Source organism: Tamandua tetradactyla, chromosome 14, assembly GCF_023851605.1.
Source record: "Tamandua tetradactyla isolate mTamTet1 chromosome 14, mTamTet1.pri, whole genome shotgun sequence".
Classification (NCBI taxonomy): Eukaryota; Metazoa; Chordata; class Mammalia; order Pilosa; family Myrmecophagidae; genus Tamandua; species Tamandua tetradactyla.
The window spans coordinates 70,164,639-70,178,138 of NC_135340.1; the positions used below are offsets into that span (position 1 = coordinate 70,164,639).

The 13,500-nt window shown below is 40.4% G+C and overlaps 1 pseudogene; it reads left to right on the top strand.

The window, feature by feature from the left end:
• The window catches only part of LOC143655463 (ubiquitin carboxyl-terminal hydrolase 14 pseudogene), a 30,189-nt pseudogene extending 17,443 nt beyond the window's left edge, over positions 1 to 12,746 (top strand).
• Positions 12,747 to 13,500: the final 754 nt, after the last annotated feature.

The following is a 13,500-nucleotide window of genomic DNA, read 5'->3' on the forward strand; positions in this document are numbered from 1 at the left end:
AAAAAACAAATTTTTTCTGGCTGATATCATTTTAAGACATAGCTGGAAACGGGCTTAGGGAATCAGATGTTATGAGGTAAAAAAGAAGCTCCTTATGGAGGACAAATCGGGCATTTTCAGAGATCAACCAATTCAAACTCCTAGAGAACCATTTTTGACAGGAACTTTTTAACCCTATATCCTCGATCCAATTGTTTTCCAAATGACATAGGGTGGTCCTTGTGGGTGTTTTGTATTTCATTACCAATAGAAGACTTTGTCCTTCATAAAAGGACTAATTTTACCCCTGTATGTGAAAATCAGAACTTCCAAATTCACTGAAAAAAAAAAAGCAAATAATCCAGGAGTAATTTCATCTGGGACCAGTGAGATCCCCCCGCAAAATAGATAAAGCCCATCCCCCCAACTTCCATTCCTGTTTGATCTGGGGCTGGAGACCTCAAATTGATATTCCCTTGCAACACAAGACGGATATCAGCAAATGGCTTCTTTTGGCACAAAAATAATGAATTGCGGTCCCTCCTGAACAATGTTGAGTCATTTATATGCCAAGCAGTGGACAGGAGTTGGAGGAACAAAAATAAATAAAACACAATCCCCTGCCCACAAGGATTTCACTCAAGTAGGGTACACAGACAAGTGTACATAATTCGAATATAACATTGTAAATTCAGTGATAAAAATATGCACGGAGTGGGAGTAAAGAAGAAAAGATTCTAGCCAGATCCATGGTTTCAAAACAATTGTTTTTATTACATCCCAAAATTCATCACTCTTTCATTCAGTGAAGATTTGGGGACCACTGGATTCCTCTAACACACTTCAGAAAGAGCTAGTGATAAATATATTATCTAAATATATTCACTCTAAAAGAAGAGGTTTACTCTAAAAGGAGAGGATTGTAGGCTGTGTCAGAGACAGACAAGGTCAAGGAAAATTCAGACTGAAAGGATTGCTGGATTTGTCAGTAAAAAGGTCATTGTTGAGTTTCAAGACAGCGACTTCAAAAGAGTGATGCAGACAAGAAGCCAGACGCAAAGAAGATGTGGGTAAAAAAGGAAATAAACACAGCAGGCACAAATCACATTCTAGGGCACTATTATGTGTGTAATTACCTTAAGTGAGGGCCGAGGAGGACAGCACTCGGGATTTTATTCTCTGGGGTAATAGCGCTTTGTTTGGACTAAGAGGTTGACAGCGTGGGCTCTCCAAACATAGAGACCTGGGTTCAAATTCCAGCTGTGCCACTGAAGGTAATTCAACCATTGTAGGCCTCTGTAAAATGGGATAATCATAGCACTTACCTCATAGAAAAAATACTTAATACCAAGTAAGCACTCCGTGTGGAAAGTGGAATGGCGTGTCAAAACGTCTTCAATTCTAAAACCCATGTTTTCACATTTCTGAAATTGGGATGTGTCATAATTTTATTTTCTGCATTTTTCCCCTCTTAGCAGCACATAAAATAATGATTCAGCTTACAACAAATGGCATCTTAGATTTAATGAGAGCGTTAGTCCCTAACTCTAGAGCAGCTGAGTGACTGGCCTAGTTTTATGCAAATTGGCTAACAAAGAAACGCTAAAGTGAACGGTTTGCTTAAATTTATAAGAGGTTAAAAAAAAAAAAGTCTATTGCATCCTTGCTACTCAAAGTGTAATCCATGAAACAGCAGCAGCAACAGCATTTGGGAGCCTGTTAGAAATACAAAATCTCAGATGCTACCCCAGAACAATCACATCTGAATTCTCATTTTAACAAGATCCATAAGTCATTTCTGTGCAGTTATGTTCATGAAGTACTCTTCTAGCTGTTTGCTTTAGGGTTGGAGATATCAATGTAATTATTTATATACTTGGATTCCTTTCCTTAACTACTCACCAAATTTAGATTTATCCCTTCATTAAAAATATAATGGCATTAATGTAAACCATGGACTATAGTTAATAGTACAATTATAAAAATGTTCTTCCATCAATTGTAACAAATGTACCATACTAATGCAAGGTGTTAACAACCGGGTGATATATGGGAGCTCTGTTTTTCATGCATGATTTTTCTCTAAACCTACAACTTTTATGATGAATGAATGGCAAAATTGGGATAAAGCTGATGCTTTAAAACCTTTCAAGATTTATGATGCTTTGGGGGGATTGCTATAACTGTGCATGGAAATTAAAATCTTTGGAAATCACAAACAATGTTAACACCAAAGTTGGAGGTTGGGGGGAGAGAGAGATTTCTATTAAAAATAAAAAAATTCTCTTCTGAGGTATTATTAACTTTGGTTTTTACATGATGTTCTAAATTGACATAACATACGTACTGCTGACCAAATGGAGTCCCAGCCAGATGGCATATATCGTGTACAAGGATTGAACACTTCGGGGTCCCAATTAACCTTGCCTGACTACCTAGGTAAACATTAGGCTGCCAAATACTTAATTGAACATCATGTAATTAGAAATACTGGATTGTTAGGAAATTTGTTTGAAGCTATATCTACTTTAAAAAACATAAATCATTAATATGGACTTTTTTTGATGACCTGATTGAGGATAATGGTATGATCATAACCACAGGTGGCACTGCTTTGATTATCCTATTATTCTATATAGAGGATTCAATTAAGAAACGCATGTAAAATTAGGAAGCATAACCCTGAAACGGAATAGTGAATCCTCCACATAAAGAGGCTGGGTTGGCTACCAAAATGCAAACAGCAGTGTAATGGATATGAAAAGATTAGCAGTTTGGATAAAACCCTGGACATTTATTTATAGTGCAAATAAATTGGGTTTTTTATCATTAAAATAGATAGAAGAGATGGGATTTGACATTTTTTAAATCTTGGGTTTATTATACTAAGTGGCTGCATGTACCTTCTTCCACAGCTGCAGAGGTCTTTTTGCCTGCTGGAAAGAGCTCAAACCATTCCCTTGCAGCCTCTCTCTGACCCAAGGCCCATCTCTGCTTTACAGAAAACACTCTTTCTCACTCTCCTTTGTACCGGCAAACTCTGGAATGCAGACTAATCTCGAAGCAGTAACTCCTCTGCTTCCTCTATCAGCACCAGGTCTCTTTCCTTGTGGATTTCCTGGCCAAGAGTCACACAACTATTTCCTATGCCCAGCAGCAGCAGGGGACCTAAAATAAGCTCTCCAAGCAGCTCTGTTAAAGCTCTGCCTTAGTTTGGGTTCCCACCAAAACACACCCTGAGTTGAAGATTCAAGATCAAGTTGTTTATTTCGGAGATGATCTTAGGGAACACCATTGCAGGACTCAAGTGTGGTGAATGCTGTGACTCCCTGCCCCAATACCCCCAGCAAGGAAGGCTGGGAGAGTTACCAGAAGAGAGACCTCAGCTCTCACTCTTTTTGGAAATTGCTTCTCCCAAGGCCATGCTTCCTTCCAGTAACTAATCATTGTTAGGTTAGAAAGGTCCAGCCCTCCTAACCCCAAATTGGAATAATTCTGATCAGCCATTCCAGCACCAGAGTTCCCCAAGGAGTCAGGTGAGGTTTCTGGTTGGACTGCATTGCAGCCAACTTTTCCTTCTGCCATTGCACTCATCCCCCTTCCTTTAACAGGTGTAATCCCAAGAGAACTTCTCAATCAACAGCCTGCGTACTAAGGAGTTTGCTTTCTGGTGACTCCAACCTGCAATAACAGAGAATGGAAGGAGGCCAATAAAGCGTGCCTTACCAAGCACTTTACCTCTCTGGGTAACTGGAGCTCAAACCACCAGAAAACTTTGAGAACCAGTCTAGAACACGTGCATCAGTATTCCCATTGGTTGAGGGCTTTAATTCCCTGACAAAGCTGAAATAGCCAGAAAAAAAAAAAAATTCAGGAAAAGAGTCATGGGGTTGATGGTTGGAGGTTGAGCTGGAGGGCATGGAAATTGAGAAGTGCCCATGGGATGTGGGTGGGCCCTGAAGGTCTACCTCTAGCCACCTGCTCCAGTTTAGGCCTGAGAAGAATCATCATCCCAGACTAATGATGCACATACCCAAAAAGAGAGGAGAAACAGATATGGGAGAACACCAGAAACATCTACCGTAATCAGGAAGGGCCCTGGGACACAATGAGTAGCCATTTAGCAAATAGTTATTGGGTGAAAAATATCTGCCAGATGCTCTACATGGCCCTTCTCATTCATTAACTCATTTACTCTTCACAATTCTATTAAATAGTTATTCCTATTTAATGGATGGGAAACTGAAGTTTAGAGGAGGAGAAGCTTCCCCGAGTTAGTCCATTATTTTTACCCAGACTACACTACTCCACCTCTATAGGAACAAGAAGTAGATTTCACAGACTAGGGACATCTTTAATGAGTCTTGGATGCAGAGGCACCACCCACAAAGCTAAACATCATTCATTTTTGTAAGGCTGAGCAGTTATTACTGTTGTGTTTATTAGTTTTTGCTTTGAGTCTTCTCCACTAAGAAAATTAAAGTAGATCACTCAATAACATCCCAGCACTTACTTCAAAGCATGCAGCCATTCAGGAGTACTTAGATATTTGACATTAATTCATGCAATTAGCATGACAAATAAGCTAGGAACCTTGGGGATTGATCCATTTACAGCCACCAGTCTTTCCCACGGTACTTGTAACCTGAGTTTATACATACTTTTTTATTATATATACATATATAACATACATATATAAATATATTTCATATGCTGTATGGCAGGGTCACGTTTCATTTTTTTTCCATGTGAGTATCCCATTATTGCAGCACCATTTGTTGAATTTTTGTTTGTTTGGTTTTTCGTTTGCTTGCTTGTTTGTTTGTTTGTTTGTTTGTTTTTGGGGGCAAGTGCATGGGCCGGCTGAGTTTATACTGATGTTTCTATTGAGGTACCAACATGCAACAGATACTAAGTGCAAAAGAGAAGGCAATGCTAGGGCAGGCCACCATGGCTCAGCAGGCAGAGTTCTCACCTGCTATGCCGGAGACTCTGGTTCACTTCCTGGTGCCTGTCCATGCCAAAAAAAAAGGAGAAGTCAGCACTAAAAGGTAGGTTTTTAAAATAAAATAGTATATAAAGTCAATTCAAATGTTCTAAAGAACTATAAGGACAGCATAAAAATGTGTAAAGATTTGATAAAGAAGATTTTCTCTAAGAAAGCTGTACTATGAAGCGCCCCCCCAACCCACACCCGGGATTGGGGTGAGGGGAAGCTGGGGGTGACCTAACCCATTCACCTCAAGCGTGTTTAAGCAGGAAGTTAACAGAACCCCTTGAAGACTTAATATATGTTCCCTGCTGGTATCCTAAATAAAGAGGGGCCTGATTCCAACCCCAGGAAATCTAATGGATAAGGGGCAGGCTGATTTTTCCTTGTCTTTGGAATTTTTTGGATGCAAACAAAATGAGTGACTGTTTCCTGTGGAGCAGAAGTAAACCATGGGCCAGAGAGAATGTGTGCAGGGAGAAGCTGAGCTTGCACACTGACTTCTCGGGGGTTGGGGAAGGAGGTACAGGTGACACCCAGCCAAGAGATGCATTGGCAGATCCAGAGAGCTGAAGACAAGCACAAGCTGTGAGGCCAATGAAGGGTACCTTGCAAGAGTCAATGAGAGAAAAAGGCAGGTTTAAACACCTGCCACCTAGATGACAGCATTACCTGACTTTCTTCCTGCCTAATCCAACCCCACCCCCAGACCCAAACCAAGGAGTGTCAAAAATTTTGCTTTTGCAAGCTGAGGTTAGAGATAAAAATTCTGCTTATATACGCAGAGAAAAAATGTTTGGCTATGTCCCCATTTCTCCCTACAAGCAGCCACCTTGAGGGAGAAAAGGCAGTGCTATAATAATTTAATGATACTATTGTTTTACAATTTCAATTGTCTGAATCCTGATTTATTCCCTAGGCCTAAGCATCCTGACTGCAAAATCTCTGTTAGTACCTGAGAACAATCGCAAGAGTCATGGGTGAACTCGATTTTTCATCCAGTTGCAGGTGAGAATTGTCATGACTCAAAGATGAGTCCTTATCCAATGCACACAGAGTTCATTAGAAGACAGACACCAGTATTTTGAGAAGAGGAAAAGTTGATTTAACAAAGGCTAGCCTTGCAAAATCAAACCTGTCTCCTGAACTCAAGAAACGTTTAGTGTTTTATAGCATTCAAAGACACACAGGCTTAGGATAACAAGCAAGATGGTTTAAGTTGACGAGATGAGAGATCATCTAATTACTGAGCATGCACAGAGTGATTACATGCTTAGGCTACTGTACATGTCAGGTGTGCTAAACTTGATTAGAACTGGCTTGCTTCAGGAAGATAGTCTAGGAATTCGGGGTGTTTAGTTCTGGGCTGACATATTAATCAATAAGGTGCTGTGTGTGTGAGAGCCTCCAACTTCAGGGGGCTACATGCTAGAGCACCCAACTTCAGGGATGCAAAACAAGACAAGGGATACAGACGGGGCCAGTCACAAGTTGTCTTATTATTGTCCAGTTACAGGGTGAAGTTTCAAAACATAGCACTAGCAAAACAAGGTATCTGTGTTACGGTTCAGTGCATGTGAGTTTTGCTATTATAAGTAAGCAAAGTTTTCTCCTCTTTTTAATTGCACGTATCTTGGCGGTTAAAGCCAGTTAAGGCTGGTCTAGCTGGAGCTGTTAAAATCAAGAACTTATCTTTGAGTGTGTGGGTGGGGATTTCAGAGATCACAGAAAAGAAAAATGAAAACTTCTGCAGGCTAGTCGGGGAGCGAGCTGCTTAGGAAGGTGGTCGGGGGGTAGTGAGGGGCAGGGAAGGGAAGGAAAAGCAGGGCAGGGTCTGCTGCAGGTTCATGCTCCCTGAATAAATGTTATAAGGAAGAAGGGAGACAAAAATAAAGCATCTCAACCACAGGTCACATCCCACACATCATGCTAATTGAACTTAAAAGTTTATGTACCAACTAACCTACAAAATGCACATCAGCAGTCTCCCCAGATTCTCAGGGCTAGAGAAATGGCTGCTGCTAAAAAGCCTTTCATTTCCAAATCTCACTTTAATTTCAACCGTTAAAAGGTATTTCAGGGTGGGCCACGGTGGCTCAGCAGGCAGGAATGCTTGCCTGCGATGCCAGAGGACCAGGGTTCGATACCCGGTACCTGCCCATGTTAAAAAAAAAAAACCATTAAAAAAAGATATTTCAGCTGCCACTTGTCTGCTTCGATGGTGCTCTCAAAAATTTACTTCACGATTTGGAGAACAACACAAGGAGTGGCAGAAGACCAAATCAATTTGCAGATGATGATTTTTTTAAAAAGGTGTTTTTCTCTCCTTTTGTCACTTCAACAGGTGTGTGAGTCATAGGGAAAGGCCCCAGAAAAGAACCTATTCCTTTATTCCTCTTCTGCCCTCAAATTGAGGACAATCAGAAAATTCTCAAATGTTCTCTCATGGCAGATGATCACATGTTAGGGCATTTCCCCAGGACTTGAGGTTTCAAGACCAAAATTCTAAGAAAAAAAAGTCAAGGGAAAAAATTCTCACAGGGCACAAAATCAGAGGGAAAAGTAGAGATGACAGATGACAGAGGATTGGTGAGAAGGGAAAGGGGAAATCAGAATCAAAATGATAGATGTAAAAAATATCGATTAGCTTTAGGATTTGAAGTGGAAGAGGAAAAAATAAGATCGAAATAAAGGCAGAGACTTTTTCTTTTTTAAGAAATAGACAATGAATTCTAGGAAACTACTGTGACACTCTATGAAGCTTCCAAATGCGTCTTATCATTTCTTTTTGATACCCTAATTAAGTGATAGAGCCCGCTGCTCTTTATTCATTCAAAACGCCCACGTGAGGAAAAGTTAGCTCTCAGCTGTTAGGCTGACCTCAAAGGGTGAGAAAGGAGACATGCACCGAAGTCCGCTATGGAAAATTCTCTAATACCATGATCCCAATAATTATTTTGCAAATCATGGAGTGACTCTTTGTTATCGTGATGGGCAAAACCTCACCATTTATCTGCCTCTAAATCCAAGACATCTGGCTACCCTAACCTTGTCTCTTAGCATAAATCACAGGCCAGGGAGATATGATCCATGAAAGGCACAGTGTTATGAAAATATAGAGCCTTCTAAGCAAAGTCAAGTTGCTACGTCTATATGTACTATTTTATTTTTAGGTCATCTGCCAGCAACTTCACCATTATAGTTTGAATTTAGGGAAAGGCAAATTCGGCACATTTGGTTACTTAAAGCTAAAGTGCATCTTTAATACAAAACTCAACAAAGCGGGAAAAAAACTCCATTTGCTCCCAATAAAAAATATTATTTATCAAACCACTGATGTTTTGTTTTGTTTTGTTGCGGGGGCGGGTGGTGTGCATGGTCCGGGAATTGAACCCAGGTCTCCCGCATGGAAGGCGAGCATTCTACCCCTGAATCACCTGACCACTGGTATATTTTTAAAACATTTTTGGGAAATTGATCCTTGGCTCAGCTGATTAGTTTCTCTGAGTCCTGCGGGTGGAAGCCCATGCACCAAAGTTTCAGAAGTGAAGGACTGGAGAGAATGGTAATGGGTAAAATTATTTTATATTTTCATATTCAAAATGATGAGTATCGAGTGGGAAAACACATTGCAGAGTTGGATATATAGCATGACTACTATTTTAAGGAGCTATAATAGTTATACAGGGAGAGAAAGAGAAGGCTGGGGAGACTCTGATAATGGCCTGAAAGGATACTTATTAAATCCTTAATAAAGGTCACCCCTGGTGTGATATACTTTGGCATGTTTGGATTTTGTGTTGTTTTGTGTCCACAGGCAGTCATTTATTTTTTAAAATGTTTATATCAGGGCGGGCCATGGTGGCTCAGCAGGCAGAGTTCTTGCCTAACAAGCCAGAAACCCGGGTTCGATTCCAAGTGCCTGCCCAAGGGGAAAAAAAAAGTTTATATGAGTGAAAATACTTTTAAACAAACATCCAAAGCTGCCACCACCTCCCAGGCACAACAGCCTCCCTTTGCTTCCTTCCCTCCACAGACCCTGCCAGGCCAGCCTCCCCGTGCCACCGCCTCCCCCTGCTCCCCGCCATGCCTCTCTGCTGCGAAATGCGGAAAAGGAGAACTTCGAAGGTGTAGAGCTGAATACTGAGGAAACTCCAGTGGTAGTCAAGGCTCAGCTTTTTGTGCTGACTGGAGTCCAGCTGGCCAGATAGGAAGTTGTGGTGAAAGGAGGAACTCTGAAGGATGATGATTGGGAGAACATCAAAATTAAAAATGAAATTACTCTATTAGTGATGGGGTTCAGCTAAACTGTCTTTGTTGAAGACATGACAGAAAAACAGGTAGCATCTGCTGAACTTAAAGATGCCCTTAAAAGGTGTGCAGGTGCTTTGAGAGCTTCAGGGGAAATGGCTTCAGCACAGTATATTAACTGCAACCCTTAGAGATTTGTTTGACCCCATGGATAAAACTTTTAGTATTCCACCTATTATTTCCCTGCAGTTTTTGCACATGCCTTTCCCACGGCTTGCAGAGAAGGGTGAACGAGGACAATATCTTCAACAGGATGCAAACGAATGTTGGCTACAAATGATGCAAACACAACAGAAATTGGAAGCCTTAGAGGATGATTAAAGAAACAGATTCTTCATCCGCATCAGCACTGACACCTTCTAAAAAGAAAAGTTTAATTGATCAGTTCTTCAGTATTGAGTTTGAAACTGTCATGCAATGTACAGAATCTGAAGAGGAAGACGTCACAAAAGGAAAGGAAAATCAGCTCCAGCTTAGCTGCTTTATCAATCCAGAAGTCAAGTATCTTTCTACAGGGACTTAAATTGCAACCTCAGGAAGAAATCACTAAACAATCTCCAACATTGCAAAGAAATGCTTTGTATAGCAGAGCTTCCAAAATCAGCTGGCTACCTGCCTGCTTGATGGTTCGATTTTTTTATAAAGAGAAGGAATCTGTGAATTGCAAAGTTCTTAAGGATGTTAAATTCCCTCTTATGCTGCATGTGTATGAACTATGTACACCAGAACTTCAAGAGAAAATTATCTCTTTTCGAGCAAAGTTCAAGGATCTAGAAGATAAAAAGTGAATCGGCAGCCAAAGACAGGTGACAAAAAGAGTAGTCCCCAGAAGGAAGTTAAGTATGAACCCTTTTCTTTTGCTGATGATATTGGCTCCAATAACTGTAGATACTGTGACTTACAAGCAGTGCTAACACATCAGGGAAGGCCTGGTTCTTCAGATCACTAGGTATCGTGGGTGAAAAGGAAACAAGATGAATGGATTAAGTTTGATGATGATATGGTCAGCATCGTTACTCTAGAAGATGCTTCGCGGCTTTCTGATGGTAGAGACTGTCATACAGCTTATGTTCTACCCAGTGGGCCTCGCAGAGATGAAATACTAAAAGTGAACAGGGATGCATGGGTAGTTCAGTGCCAGAATTCTCGCCTACCACGTAGAAGACCCGGGTTCGATTCCCGGCCCATGCACTTCCCAAACAAAGACGCAAATGAAAAACCAAATAAACAAAAATTCAGCAACCGGTGCTGCAATAAGGAGGTACTCACCTGGAAAAAGAATGAAATGTGACCCCAGCCATACAGCATACGAAAGAAAAAAGAAAGTGAACAGCAATCTTCATTTTAGCTATTTATGCACAGGTGTGAAACAAATGTTACTCGTTGATAATTTCCATAATCCAGAGCTTTAGAGGAAGATATTTAGGTGGTTTGATGTTTCCCCCCATGTGGAACAAAAGAGAGCAGAAGCAGACTTGAAAGCCACTCCATGAATCAACCTAAAAAATTACAGAAAAGATAAAATTATCTTTGGACTGTGCTGCCCTGTATCATAGGTGTCAGGAAGACATCCTTAAGAGGCTTATTTCTTGCATAATTATTTTTTTTAACTTTTTTATTAATTAAAAAAATTAACAAACAAAACATTAAGATATCATTCCATTCTACATATACAATCAGTAATTCTTAATATCATCACATAGTTGTATATTCATCATTTCTTAGAACATTTGCATTGATTTAGAAAAAGAAAAAGACAACAGAAAAAGAAATGAAACGATAATAGAGGGAAAAAAAAAGATTATACATACCATACCCCTTACCCCATAATTATTTTTTAATTCTGGGTTGAAATGCCTTTTAACCATTACCTTCTCTGATTTTTCTCCCTACCTTTCTCAGCCCAATTCAGCCCGGATGTGCTGATTGCACGCCTGTCACCCTATTGTGTGTTGTTGTTCTCGCGTGGTTCAAACCACCATTCATAGCTACCATCCTTTGCCTTATCTAATAGAAAATTTGCCAGGAAAGTGGAAAAGGAAAAAACGTTGCTCTCCTTGTGTAAACTCCGTGCTGCTTCCACATCCCATGGGAACATGGTTACGATCAAGTATTTATCCAGCCTGACCAGCTGACCCACTCTGTTCTGTTGCTGGCTTTTTATGACTTTGAAATAAATTGTTATCAATAATACTACAAAAAAAAAAAAAAAAGAAAAGAAACATCTTCCCTGTACCTTACCAACATGTGACTTTTGCTGGTTTTCACCCCAATGAGGATGGCAGGATCTGCCTCCTCATGGAGAGTATTAAAGATAAGGCACTGAATACCTCACCTAGCACAGCACATGCTCTGTGATCAAAGGGTACCAGTGTCATTGGTTTATAACATTTTCTAAAACCAAGGATTCACAATTAAAATTTATTTTGAAATAATATTGTGGATTGTCATTTATTTTCAGGTATGAATGAAAACCTTTACTCCAATTAAAATAAGAATCTTTTTATTGGCAACACAATCTTGCACTGCATAATGAAAGCCATTGATAATAATTGAACATTTCAATACTCTGCCTCTTTGACATTTATTGACTTTTTTACCAGAAGATTTTTATACAAAATAAAAATTTGGAAACACTGTGTTTCCTATATCATAATCCCAACTCAAGTGCAATAGAAATCAATGGCGTGAAAAACAAAGCTGTAAACATTATAACTTAAATGGTAGCAATAAGACACAGAGAAAATTGAAACCATGAGACATGAACTGCATATATATCAGTGCATGAACTCACCTCACCATATTTCCCTCCATTCTCAATGGGAGAATTTTCTCTGTTCTTATATCTTGCTTTTCATCAAGACTACAACCTGACTTTACTATCCCTATATCCCTATTTCCCCTTCTGCTTACCTCCTGCAAGATCTTTAAAAACTAAGAACTCTTTCAGCCATGTAGCCTGCTCAAACTAACTCCCCATGGCTCTTTCCTATCACTGCCAACATTGTCAAGAGAATGAAACTAACTCTACTTTTGTAGGCCAGTGCACTCTCCAACTTGCTGTGGTAAAGCTTCACACACTCCATCCCCACCACTCCCTTGCTGCTGTAACAAAGTCCTGGTGACCTCCATTGTCACATCCAACTATGCACACTCCTGACCTTGCTAGAATTACAGACTTCTCTGCTGAATGTGACACCTCCAGCCAGCTCACTCTCCTAGAAACTCTTATTTCTTGACTCCTCTATCACAGGCAACTTTCATCTCCCTGATTGCTCCAGTTTTATTTAGCCACTCAGTTCTGCCTCTAATATATTGTGGGGTTCTATCATTACAGCCAATGATGCCAGTGATCCACCAGATTCCCTTTGCCATTTTAATACACACATGCAACAACCTGCTCCTGATTCTGTTTGACAGACGCCTGCCTCAGGCTGCTGGAGTCCACTTTGCCTGTCTGCACTGAGACCCGGAAGTGCTTGGTAATTCACATTCCCTCAAAGGGCAGTTGTTAGACCTTGCTGATAGGTAGAGCAGGCAGGAGGATAAATACTCCAAACCCTTTGCCCCCATCGGGGCAACTCTAAGGTGGAACCTGCCCTGTTACCAGAGATTCCCTTGGGTTTGAGGCAAAGCCATTCTCTATGGTCTTCGCTTAATGGCACACCTTTGTTTAGCTTCTTTCCATTTCCTGCCGCATTTGTGTTCTCCTTCCCTATTTGTGTTGCCTATTGAAATATTTTGATATGAATCCTCATCACAGGGACTGTTTATTCTTGGAGAATCCAACCTAATAAGACAACTACTGGACACCTTCTTCTCTCATGCTGCTGAGTCTCTTTGGGTGATTATATTCTTGTTCACAACTTCATCTCTATCATCACTGGTCCTCCACCTAAACCTGAAAGGGTTCAAAGTTTCACCACCAAAGCCCCAGTAATTGAAACACTACCAGCCCAAGGCTGTGAAGCTTGCAGGCTAATCTCCCATTGGGCCAACAGTGTAACTCCTTCAAAACAACATAATCAGTGCATAACGAAGCACACAAGTACTCGCCTCTTTTGAAACAAGGGAATCAGTGCTAGCAAGAAGACCACAAGCACACAACTCTTTTTGGAATTACATGAACCCCTGATAGTCACAGAGAAAAAATAAAAACAATTACTCTAAACTAAAGCCTATATAGACTAGCCAAGCCTACCCCTCCCTGGTGCATCTTT